Source organism: Syngnathus acus, unplaced genomic scaffold (assembly GCF_901709675.1).
Source record: "Syngnathus acus unplaced genomic scaffold, fSynAcu1.2, whole genome shotgun sequence".
NCBI classification, from domain to species: Eukaryota; Metazoa; Chordata; class Actinopteri; order Syngnathiformes; family Syngnathidae; genus Syngnathus; species Syngnathus acus.
The window spans coordinates 76,684-89,763 of NW_023590226.1; the positions used below are offsets into that span (position 1 = coordinate 76,684).

General features: G+C 44.2%; 1 non-coding gene across 1 annotated transcript; it reads right to left on the bottom strand.

The window, feature by feature from the left end:
- Positions 1–11,602: 11,602 nt before the first annotated feature.
- LOC119118972 lies at positions 11,603–11,716 on the bottom strand. The gene has a single exon (XR_005097038.1). It is a non-coding gene; the product is annotated as a U5 spliceosomal RNA (small nuclear RNA).
- Between the last annotated feature and the right edge of the window lie 1,364 nt (positions 11,717–13,080).

A 13,080-nucleotide genomic window follows, 5' to 3' on the forward strand; every position in this document is an offset into this window, starting at 1 on the left:
AATATTGCTGCCCACTTGTATAGGTTTTTTGTAGGATAGGTCAGTCTTCTGGTCATTTATAGATACCATTCTCCACTCTTGCCCCTCTTTTCGTCCATAATCGAATTTCAGTCTATGGACTTTGTCGCTGCACATTTTTAAAAACGTTTCAGTAATTTAATCTGCTTCTTGTGTGTACAAAATTTGAAGCGTCTTTTGCACTACAGCTATGCGGTTCCGTCCGCAAGCTTGTTACCTCTTGGCACCTTATCAGTCTCATGTGTGCCCTGCACACGTGCATATAGCTATTTTTCGTGGCAATTGGACTGCTTCCACAACTAGCTTAGTTGTAGTTTCTTGTAGTTTCTTGTAGTTTCTTTTCAATCATTCTCTCATCGTTTATCACAAGAATCTTAGCAATTTGAATGAAAATCAAAATGTATGTTTTATTTTACTCAATTGTATGATTTAGAGCAGTGGTTCCCAAAGTGGGCGGTACCGCCCCCCTGGGGGCGGTGGAAAGATCTGGGGGGGCGGTGAGGAAGAAAGGGCCGGTAGGGGGGCGGTAGGGGGGCGGCAGTCGATTTGTACACAACACGCCGCTCTGGCCCAGTCAGATCCGACAGCATAGACTACAAAAGCAAAAGCTCAGGTTTGTAATTTCAAGCTTGTAATGTTCCGAATTTTATCTTATAATAAAAACCGCATTCTGGCGGTCAACATCATCTTGAGTTTAAGTCAACATGAAATTGGGGACTCGCCAGAACGCGTTGTGTTGTGTTGAGCTGGTTAGGGCAGTGGTCCCCAACCACCGGGCCGCGGACCGGTACCGGTCCGTGGGTCACTTGGTACCGGGCCGCCAAGCCGCACAGAATTTTTTTTTTTATCGACGATCAATTAATTCAGGTCAAGACACTCGTCCCGGTCACGTGACATGTTTCCCCAGTCGAGCCCGCAAAGCTAATATGTGGCGACAGGCTAACTAACCAGGCAGTTAAAACTGCTAAAAAATAAATTGGTTTACTAAATACTAAATTGGGTTTTATTTGTGAAATACACATTTATGTTTAACCTTTCTCTTTTCAAATTGCAGCAAACCAAATATCAAGAAAGAGGTGTTTGTTTCCATATGTGCCTTGGGGGGGGGGGGGGGGCGCTAGGAATTCACTGGGGAGCCAAAGGGGGCGCCAGCCTGCAAAAGTTTGGGAACCACTGATTTAGAGCATCCATATGTAGTAAAGTGTTGTATTACTACATATGATTTCATCTTCATTTAATTTGACACACCTTTCAAAATGCTTCTCAGTGTCCCAGTGCACACATGCTTTGCGTGTGTAACTGGTTGTCTCAACCCGTGTTCCACATCCTAATCTTTTCTCCCTCAAGGTGTCAAACCAATCAAGATAAAAAGATAAAAACCAACAAAATAACCGCCAGTAAATTAATATAATAGTCAATTGTTGTTGTTTCTTAACTTTAACTAACTCAATCACTCTCTTATTCTCAAATGTAAAAACTTGTGTAGTCTTGACACAACCAATCGACTATTTCTTCTAAATTTAGCTTTGAAATGTTGTTATTTAATAATTTTGCTTCATCCAATTCCAGAAAGCAAGTTCTTTCCATCTCTCAAATTTTGTTTCATCAGGGCTAGGCATTAATGCAGTGTGGACCAGTTTCTGCCCACCAAAAAATTGCTTGCCTTTCTTTTCTTCTTATTTTCACAAAATTGCTTTTGTTTTGCGGTGCAAATCAGATAGACTACAGTCTAGCAAATTCTTTTGTGCACCTACATTAGCCAATTTTAACACAACACTGACAGCACACAGACAACACAAAAACTTACAGCAGAGACACAGCTCACAAACAATACCAACAAACAACGCTGCGCAAACGTCATCCTCTATTTTGACGTTTTGATTACACTTTTTTTCTCATCAGCGCCTGTTATCCTTCATGCAAATATTGTCACATCTTCCTTAAGCATCACCCTGTTTCAAATATTCAAACATTCTCTGAGAAACTCACACTTTCCCTGCTTCGCCCGCAGCCATAGCACCCCTCGTGCGAGGGGGGGGGGCGCAGCATCAATGTTGATTGGTCACAGGCTGGCCATTTCCTGCAACAACCGTCAATTTGACCTTTGCAGGATGATCTGCTGTGTCGGATCTGGACTGCAATGAAAATATGATGTTTATATGTGTACTTTGTCAACAACCACTGTAGATGTTAAAGAATGGGATGATTGTATCTAAAATTAATGTGGATATTTTGTTTCAGGTAACTATAAGAGTTACTGAAAAACGAAAACAATTGATTGCTAATGGCAAAACAAGCTGTAAAGGCAAGAAGCAAAAATTGAATATGTCATATGTATGGATTTGCGACCGATTCTTTATGTTGTATCGTTGCCATTGACCAAAGATTGTGTGAAATCTGTCACATCTACTGATTGTGAAATGTGTGACAGAGCATTCTATACAGTAATATCCATTGAAAAAAGAAAGCCATTGCTTTCAGAGAATGTAGTCAAGCTAAATTGTATATGTATCAACATGCCAAGATCTGGGAAAAAGCTGGAAAAACAAACAAACAAAATGTCTTTAAATTTGAGAGGCGACGATGATCTGACTGAAATTGATGCAATCAGAGTCCCCAGAGGAGTTCCTGATTAATAAGAATTAATTGACCAAATTGTAGCAGGATGGGAGTCTTCCATTTGCTGGCGGTGTACGATGAACAAGAACGTCGACATGATACATTACAACCATTGCAACATGCAGAAATTGGGCAAAGGACACAAGCGGGACTTGAGGCAGTGCACAAACAGCTAGCCACGCCTTCCCTAATGTCAATCCAGAACCGCAATGCTCTTGTTATGTTGTTATCTGAGAAAGGAAGGGTCTGCGCAATGTTCAGGGAACAATGCTGCACCTTCATCCAGAATGACACCGCCCCTGATGGGAGCCTGACGAAGGCGATTGCAAGCTTGCAATCCCTCAAGACGAGGATGAAAGAGCACAACAAGTGGATGACTGCTTTTGGGAAGTATAAAGCCCTTGTGTCCTCAATTACTGCTATACTCACCTTGTGTGGTTGTTGTTGTATTCCATGTCTCCGTGCTCTGTTTAATCGTCTCATCACTACAGCAATATCGCCCATGGAAGACAAGATGGCCGGGGTATGCCTCTAATGTCTGAACGCCAGCATGTTGATGATAACGATGATGATGATGGAATTTTTGCACTTGGGTCTACAGACTTCTTCCCAGATCTGGGTGTTTCCGAATGATAATATCGCAACGTTTATCCTTTCTTGGTGTAAACTTATTTGTGCTCATACTTGTGATCCTACGGCTGAAAATCTTTTTGAAGTGGCCGGTTTTAGGTGATAAGATGGTCTCTGAGAACTTATGATAATCAGGAGGGAATTGTTAGAAAAATGTATATATATATGTTATCATGCGTTCTCTAATCAATGCTTTACCGCAATATTACTGCAATATATGCTTGCTGTTTTGCCTTGCTGTTTTTATGATGTACCACAGAAGAGAAAAGGTACGGCTGGGCCAGGAGAGAGGTTACAGCTGGGTCAGACAGGACGCAGCTGATAACTCAGCAAAAAGAAGACATCTACCGAGACAGTTCCTTCTTAACAAAGACCGCTTTGTTAGACAACATGCCTCATTGCTGTCTTGCACTTCAGATGAACCTACAAGTGACCATCAAAGTCTGGGTTTTCCAAGCTATCTTGATCGTTAGATTATGTTTGTGCGTATCCAGTAATTAATAACCTAGCTTGTCTCATCCTACACAAGGTCGTAAAACCTCCCTTGCTAGAGCTCAAGGACTTTCTCTTCTCAACTCAAACTCCTTTTTCTCACGTTCTTATTATTTTGCTTACGAGGCAAAGCCCACGTGCTCCCCCCCCCCTTCCTTTAGGGGCTTTCGTCTCATAATTGTGGGCAGGGCAAATCCAAATAAAAAGAGCGGGAGTGTACACAGATATTTAGTGTTGTGAGATTGTTGTAAACTATCTGTACTGCACTCCTCGCGAGAAAAGACTTGATATTCTGTCTCACTTGTGGTTTGTTTGCTGATGCTCTTCTCTTAATAGTTGTTCAGTCAGCGATTTAAACCTGACACTCCCCTTACTCCACACAAGTTCACTTGGAGGCCAGAGCAATGAATGTCACTGAAGCGAAATGTATGGCATCCATGGGAGGAGTTGGATATCAACACTGTGCTGTCACAGTCAGTGACGCTACCCCTACCGCCCTGGACTTGCAGAAATGAATCTGTGATCGAACTCTTTTGGATTAATCCCAATGTGACTGTTGGAGGACGACAGATGCCACAAGTGGCCTAAACCAAAAGGCTACCTGGAATGGACTACACGTGTTTCATCCAAGAAAACAAGACCCACAAATGCATTAACGACAACTGCTCTCCAGGAGGAAACTGGATGGGAGCTTTGGACATCACCACTGTGTGCCAGGATGGGAGAGCCCTTTCAAGGCGTAAGGGCTCTCCTACCAACATGGCTACACCGTCGGACTTCATTCAGAACGGATCGTGGCTTTATTTTTATTTTTTTATTGATAGCATTCTGGTCGCCTAAGGCAGAGGGACCGTGTGAGACTTTTCCTGCACTTAAACATCTGCCGCAGGTTTTTAAATCACACACTAAGTTTGAACTGGAGTATTGAGGAAAAACCTCATCTTCGCTGGACGTTATTGCTATCATTGTTTGTTGTTTTTGTCATGTTTCACCCTACACGATCCCCAACCCGTCCGCTGTCATCTCTGGTTTTTTATCGATCTTTTTTTATTAGTGTTTTTCTTATTTTTACTATTCTTCTTTATATTTTCGTGCTTGTGTTTGTTGATTGGGGTGGCATAATCATATGATAAAACAGGAGGGATATGTCAGGGTTTTCCAAACTATCTTGATCGTATGATTATGTTGGAATGTAACCTGTAATAAATAACCTAGCCTGTCCCATCCTACACAATGTCGTAAAACACCCCTTGCTATGTTTTGACTAGAGGTCAAGGGCTTTCTCTATCCAGTCCACTCTCACCCCCACCCTGTTTCTCTTAATAAAAATGCTCATGCAGGAGGCCAGAGTCAGACCTCCATTCGATCATCGCTGTACGCACAGCGACAAATGGACTCTCCACCTGCAGGTGTCTAAAAGGGCAAACCGTCTCCCGTGTGGTTCTTGCAAAATAAGTTAGAGTGAGCACCACTCTAACACCATTTTAAGTGAGACACGGTCCGTTAGAAAAGTGTGACCGGACGGTAACCTGTAGCATGTTGACAGAGCAATAAAGAAAGACCAACTGCTTTAAACTTCCATTATGTACAGTCGGGAACAGAACATAATGTAACATGGTGGCAGCGGTGTACACACCAAAATGAGCCGTGCTTTAATTTACCTACCTTAGTTAACGCAACGGAACGTTAGCACTAGCTGGTTAGCTGACGGGGATGGAAGGGCTAAAACCACCAGGAACGTTGGCGGTGGATTCCACCAACTTGGCAAAGTCATGGAGGAGTTGGAAAGAGGAGTTCGAACTTCACATGGACCTCACTATGCCAATGGCGGACGAGACGACGAAAGTGAAGCTGTTCAGCTACCTCATCGGAGAAAAGGGCAGAGAAGTGTGGACAACTTTGGCGAGTGCGAACCGCTCTGCAAGGACCACAGTCAGTTTGACGAATACTGCAATCCGATGACAAATGAGACAGTGGAGAGGTACCGATTCTTTACGAGAAATCAAGGATTGGATGAAAATGTGGATAGCTATGTAACGGACTTGAAAGTACTGGCTAGCACCTGCAATTTTGGAACCATTAGAGACTCTTTGAAAAGGGATCGTGTAGTGTGCGGTACAAACAGCTCAGCGCTGAGGGAGAGATTACTCAGGGAGGAAAAGCTGACGCTGGAGTCATGTCTGAACATCTGCAGATCCACGGAGCTATCGAGGGAGAATAGTAAGACACTTCAAGGACTGACAGTGGAGGAAGTACACGCAGTGAAGCAGACGGATCTGACACAGAGGGAGAACGGGATTCACTGCAAGTTCTGTGGAAAAAACACATGAGCGTAGCAAAAAAAAGTGCCCGGCTTTTGGGAAAAAGTGTAAGAAGTGTGGGAAGGAAAACCATTTCGCAGCTCAGTGCAAATCAAGACTAGAGACCAGTTGGAAAACGAGGAGAGTCCGGAGGAGACAAGTGACAGTGACTCGTATGAGGATGTCAACTGTATAAGGGAGGAACAGGGAGTGAGCAAAAAGATGAATCACTCGAAAGACAGCCACAGTCAGAGCCAACAGCTCTTTGCAGGGATGAAAATCGGAGGAAAAGTCGTTGTATTCCAGATTGACTGTGGGGCCACTTGTAATGTCATCCCCATTGATCTTTTAAACCCAGACACACAGCTAGAGCACACCAAGAAAGTGCTAGTGATGTACGACAAGACAAAGCTGACTCCACTAGGTACGTGTAGGGTAAAAGTCAGAAATCCCAGAAACAATAAACTGTACAGATTAGAGTTCCAAGTAGTGGATCAGAACAGCAGAACCCCTTTACTAGGCAGAAAAGCCAGTGAAGCCATGAAACTCATAAAAGTGCAATATGAGAACATTCTGGCTATTGACAGCATAGTGAAGAAGGAGCCAAGCGCAGTGACAAATGGAGGTCACATGACCATGGACAAAATAATGGATGAGTTTAAGGATGTGTTCACCGGTGTGGGCTGCATGGAGGGTGACTATAGGATAGAGATAGATGACAGAGTACCGCCAGTGAAACTGCCGAAACGCAGAGTGCCTGTAGCCATGATGACACCTCTGCAAGACGAACTCAAAGACCTAGAGAGAAGACGGATAATTGCACCAGTGGAACGCAGCACTGACTGGATCACTGGCATGGTAGCAGTGAAAAAGCCTAGTGGGAGGCTCCGGATCTGTATAGACCCAAAACCTCTGAATAGAGCACTAAAAAGAAGTCACTATCCACTCCCAACCATTGATGACATACTGCCGGAGATGTCCAAGGCAAAAGTATTCACAGTCTGTGACGTAAAGCAAGGCTTCTGGCATGTGAAACTAGAAGAAGAGTCGAGTTACCTTACCACATTCGCCACCCCATCTGGCCGCTTCCGATGGCTAAGAATGCCAATGGGAACAAGCCCAGCGCCGGAAGTGTTCCAGAGAAAGCTCATGCAGGCCCTGGAGGGCCTCCCTGGAGTCTACATCATAGCGGATGATGTACTAATCACAGGGGAAGGAGCAACACAAGAGGAGGCGGAAAAGGACCATGACGAGAAGGTCAGACACTTCCTAACCAGGTGCAGAGCGCAACATCAAGCTGAATGCAGACAAATTCCAGCTTAGACAAAAAGAGGTACCCTACATAGATCATCTCCTCACAGCCGAGGGACTGAGGATCAACCCTGAGAAAGTACGGGCAATCAGAGACATGCCAAAACCCACCGATGTGAAAGGTGTACAGGGAATAGTAGGGATGGTCAATTATCTCTCTAAATTCTATGATCATCTTTCTGATGACTGTGAGGTTCTGAGACAACTCACACGTAAGGAGAATAGGTGGGAATCAGGGCTGTGGACTCGGTCGGATTTTTGCACCGAGTCCGAGTCCGAGTCTGAGTCCGGCCTCTTGACCACGAGTCCGAGTCCGTCTGTCCATTTTTTTCTGTTAATTCATGTGACTGCTTAGTCTTTATTCAAGGCTAATTTAGATCAAAATCTAAATAATTACAACAGTTTTGTGATGGCTTTGTCTTTATTAAACATATAAACGAATACAATAAACAGATACTTTCAAGTTTTAATCATTAATTACACCATTATAGCTCAGACATTTATCTAAACACAAATAATTTGTGACGACCCCACAACTATCGAAACACATCAATGATATAAGCTGGGTGACATAATCGTCCTTGACATTGGTACATAATGTAAACATTAGCCTAAGTGCAACTCAACGTGGCCGCATTGATCGTAACTTACGCTCCGTTTCCCCCCAAATCTAGAGGCAAAACATTGTTCTCTCGCTACTTCCGGGTTCTTCCATCTTGGCTGCGCGCGGGGCATTGTGGGTCTTGTACGTGCACGCACGCACGCAGGCAGGCAGGCAGGCGCGGGCGCGCACGCAACAACTAAATTTGTCTTCATAACAAGCAAGCAGGGCTGTGGACAGTATTCCTAGGCGCATTCTCAGCAGCAGGATGAAAATAAAATTCAACAACGTCACTGAGGCATATTTTAACGAACTCCACTTCATTGTATGGCTTTTTAGCTCGTGCAATGTTCCAAGCCAGTTGAAACAATGCAAGTGTGACAGTCTCTGAGTGCTTCGTAATTTTTTTGAAAAACTGTACTTATTTTTCTGCCTGACTTTTCAAAGTCTCCAAACTTGTGCTTGCGAAATTCAGTCCCTTTTGCAAAGTCCTTATCGATATTGGCATGAAGTGAGCTGAAGTGGCGCTGACCATTTGAAGCTTTTAAATGCGCCAATGACGTCCGACATATCAGGCAGAATGGCTTGCCATAGCGTTCAACAAAAAACAACTTTAACTCTGTTAAAAACGTCCTGTGTTCATCGTCATATATTCGTTTAGCTGTTCATTTTTTCCTTGCCATTTTGGCAAGCGTCTTGTCAGCTTTTCTGGACCTAATGGGCCCCCGTAGTCACAGTCGCCATTCATTAAAAAGCCAGCAAAACCAATCGCTCTGTTTGTCCCTCCTCCTTTGCGGGATTTCCCCTCACGCGCATGCGCGTTTGACCAAAAACCATATTGAACTCAAGCGAAGCAAATACGCACGAAAAATAAACACAAATGTTGATATGAACGTAAAAGAGCCGCATGAAACCAGCCAAAGAGCCGCATGCTCCGAGTCCGAGTCCGGCAAAAAATGACCGAGTCCGACCGAGTCCGAGTCCCCGAGTCCGAGTCCGAGTCCACAGCCCTGGTGGGAATGGACAGACACCCAAGAAAGAGCGTTTCACAGACTGAAAGACGAAATTTCCAGAGCACCAGTTCTGCAGTACTACAACAAGGAAGAGGAATTGACACTCCAGTGTGACGCGTCAGACACCGGGCTGGGAGCCGCCCTGACACAGAAAGGTAAACCAATTGCATTTGGTAGCAGGGCACTCACATTGACTGAAAAGGGCTATGCTCAAATAGGAAAAGAATGTCTGGCCATAGTGTTTGGAATGGAAAGGTTTCATCAGTATACTTACGGAAGAGAAGTCACATACAGAGTGATCACAAACCCTTAGACTCTAAGGCTTAGAGAATATCCACAGAAAACCACTACTTAGTGCGCCAAAGAGACTGCAGCGAATGCTACTCAGATTGCAACAGTACGACATTACGGTGACATATGTTCCAGGCAGGGAGTAGAGCATACTTACCAGAGAACACCAAGGGAGAGTGTGAGACGGACATAGAGACTGTGAACATGGTCAGCTACCTACCCATTTCAGAAGAGAGGCTGGGTGCCATAAGGGCTGCAACCAAAGAGGACACAAAACTACAGAGTGTGGCAAACAGAATACTGCAGGGGTGGCCCAAGAGGAAAAATGACTTACCGAATGGCATACGGCACTACCACGACTTCCAAGATGAACTGAGTTTCCAGGATGGCATGGTGTTCCGGGGAGACAGAGTTGTGATGCCAGATGCTCTCAGGGTGGACATGGCACACAGAATTCACTCCTCACACCTGGGTGTGGAGGGATGTTTGAGGAGAGCGCGAGAGTGTCTGTATTGGCTGGGGATGAACGAGGAGATCAAGACCTTCATCTCCAAATGCGACCTCTGCAGGTCGGTGACCACAAAACAACAGAAAGAGACACTACATCCACATGACATGGCCAGCAGACCCTGGGCCAAGGTAGGAGCAGATCTGTTCTCTTTCCACAACAAAGACTATCTAATGACAGTGGATTATTATTCAAATTTCTGGGAGGTAGATTACTTGACACCAAGAGCAATACCATTATCAGAAAACTGAAGGCTCACTTTGCCCGACAGGGAATACCTGACACTGTTGTTTCAGATAACGGACCCCAATTTGCATCCCTGGAGTTCCAGCGCTTCAGCCAGAAGTGGGGCTTTGAACATAGGACATCGTTGTCGGGTTACCCACAGAGCAATGGGAAGGCAGAATCAGCAGTAAAGACCGCCAAGCGACTGATGCTGAAGGCTGCAGCAGCTTGACAGGATCCTTATTTAGCCATGCTAGATCATCGAAACACACCAAGCCAGGGTCTCAACACAAGCCCAGCACAGAGACTGCTGAGCAGGAGGACCAGGACTCTGCTTCCCATAAAGGACACGCTGCTGGAACCTGAGGTAACACATAACGACCAGGGACTGAAAAACAACAGAGAGAGACAAGAAGAATACTACAACCGCACGGCGAAGGACATGGACACTCTTACAAATGGCGACAGTGTAAGAGTACAGCCCTGTGACACACACAGGGACTGGAGACCGGGGAAGGTGGTTCAGCAAGTGAGCCACAGATCGTATGAGGTGGAGTTGGACTCAGGCGGGGTCCTGAGGAGGAATCGTCGCCACCTCAGACGCAGTCGCACAGGATGTTCTCCAACACAAGAGGCACCCACACAAACACCCACGGAGGGGGCCACATCATCGGATACCCCACCAAGGGAACAAGGGTCACACACCAGATCGGGTCGGCAAGCTATCAGACCCCACTACCTGAAAGACTATACAGTATGAGAAAAAAAAAGAAAAAAAGTGTTTTATACATTGGAAATGTTGTGGTTACACTCCTGAAATGTAATGTGTTTTGAACTGTGAGCCTAGTATTGGTTGTGTTTCTATAGATGTGTTCTTTTAGGCTTGTTGTTCCACTTAATGCCCTACATTCAAAGGGAAAACCTTAACTTGAAAAAAGAAAAAGAAAGATGTAACAATAGGATTGTTTATTTGTGAGCATTGTGTTCCATGGGGACCACTTTAAGTGAGACACGGTCCGTTAGAAAAGTGTGACCGGACGGTAACCTGTAGCGTGTTGACAGAGCAATAAAGAAAGACGTTTAAGTAAGCAAGAACAACTGCTTTAAACTTACATTATGTACAGTCAGAAACAGATACCACCTCCCTTTGATTTTCCGGTGAGCTCCGCGCTGCGATCTGCACGCATTAGCCGAAACCCAGCTAACTCCACGGCATGGTGGGGGGTGCGTCCGTCAAGCCACGTCGCAACGAAGCACAGCGCGGTGGATCTGCTCAAGTCCGTGTTCCTTGAAGTGAGGAGCAGGACTGCTTGTGCAATTGATGGTGGTGGTTATTGATTTTTATTCAAAAACAATATTTTTTGCCAAATTACAATGGACTAACGTGCCCGTTCAAATGGGTACCACCAGAAATTAAACTGCATTGATAAACGAGGGCTTAAATGTGATTGTCTGTCTGCACTCGGCATAATTTCTCTGTTTATGTGAACATGTTCACATATATGTCGGTATGAATTATGTGAACGTATGACTGCTGCACGGAGTATGATATCGGCGGCTATCCGTTGCAATATTGATATTTTCACAGAAAGAATGCTCCGCTTTTGCAGAGCATAAAAAAAAAAAATTGAAATAGACTCTTGTTCCTCCCCATGGAAATCTTTAGTAAAAGGCGAAAGATTTATTCGATCTGAAGAGAAACGAGTGATCTGAAAATCTGAGTCAAAACGGGCCACCCCACTGCTGGTCTCACCAAATTCACAGGCGGTCTCACACTCAAATTGCAGCAACCATTCCTTCTAATACAAACAATAGACGTTCATAGATTTACTATACTTAGAAGGACTCAACCTAAATAGAAGGTTTAAACGAGTATTTTGTGTTCATTAATGTCTCACTTACTTTAAACCTTGTTGGCGCACAGCATTGTAGGTACTGGATCGAACACTGACGGCGCTCGTTCTTTCAAACAGCGTCACCTATCGATTGGGCGTCTATTTTGAGTATTGAAGGTAAAAACAGTTGTATGTCTTGGTACGTGTACTTTTGGTATGAGAGAACGGGAAATGATCCCATCTCTGTGTTTTATTTGAAAATGTGAAATTTCATTATTTTATTCAACACAAATCGAGAAACAAAATACGATCGTAATTTCTCAAATTATTTCTCAAATTTCGGAAATGCTCTATATCTCTCTTGTGTCGCAAATAATTGAGGCTTTTGACGTTGCTGGCATTGTTTGGAGTGTAATTCACCTCCACTGCGATGGTGGCGTTCGATATTTGACATTTGAATATAAATCTGTCATTTTACTTTAGGAAGTAAAAGTTGTTTTCTAGAAATCCATACTTTTGATGTATGAGGAACAACAATCAGGCGCATTCTTCAAAAAGACAGACCTACAGCCGACAAAAAGGTTTTGATACGTTCATATCATGTAACGAGTCAGGAACGTAGTAATTACATATTATTTTGCATTGACTAATTTGGTTAATACAGTTTAGCAAGCAAATGCACATTTCCAGAGTACAGTTAATAACATGCTCAAAAGCGTTCAGTGTGTCACAGCATCGCAGACCTAAACTCCATGTGCGTACTACTGCGCGTGATTTTTGTTTTAATCAGACAGACCAGGGGAGAGCGCGAACGCAGTCCACCACTGTTGTGTTTATACGGAGTAGAGATGAACGCTAATGCAACTTCTTTTTTCAGCAACTTTTAATTTTCTCCCCACTCGTGTCTCACATAGCAGTACAATGCCCCTGGCGCACCACAGAGCCCCCAACTGTCAACATTATGCGAGACCTCCAATAACACACTATATAATATTATAGTTTCAACATACGATAATACCACATCTCCCTTTTTCCAGAGATCATAGGGTAGACTGCCTTTGTTTCGTCAGACCTTAGAGGATTATTCTGCCTCTTATGTAGAAAGGTCTGTTCCTAACCTTTGCCAAGTTTCAGGGCACCCTGATGGCATGAGTGACTCTTTTGGGTTGTGTCGCTCTTGTATGCATGTCCTGCAGTTCAGTATTATTTCGTTCACTTGCTGGCTGAGTCCCGGCCA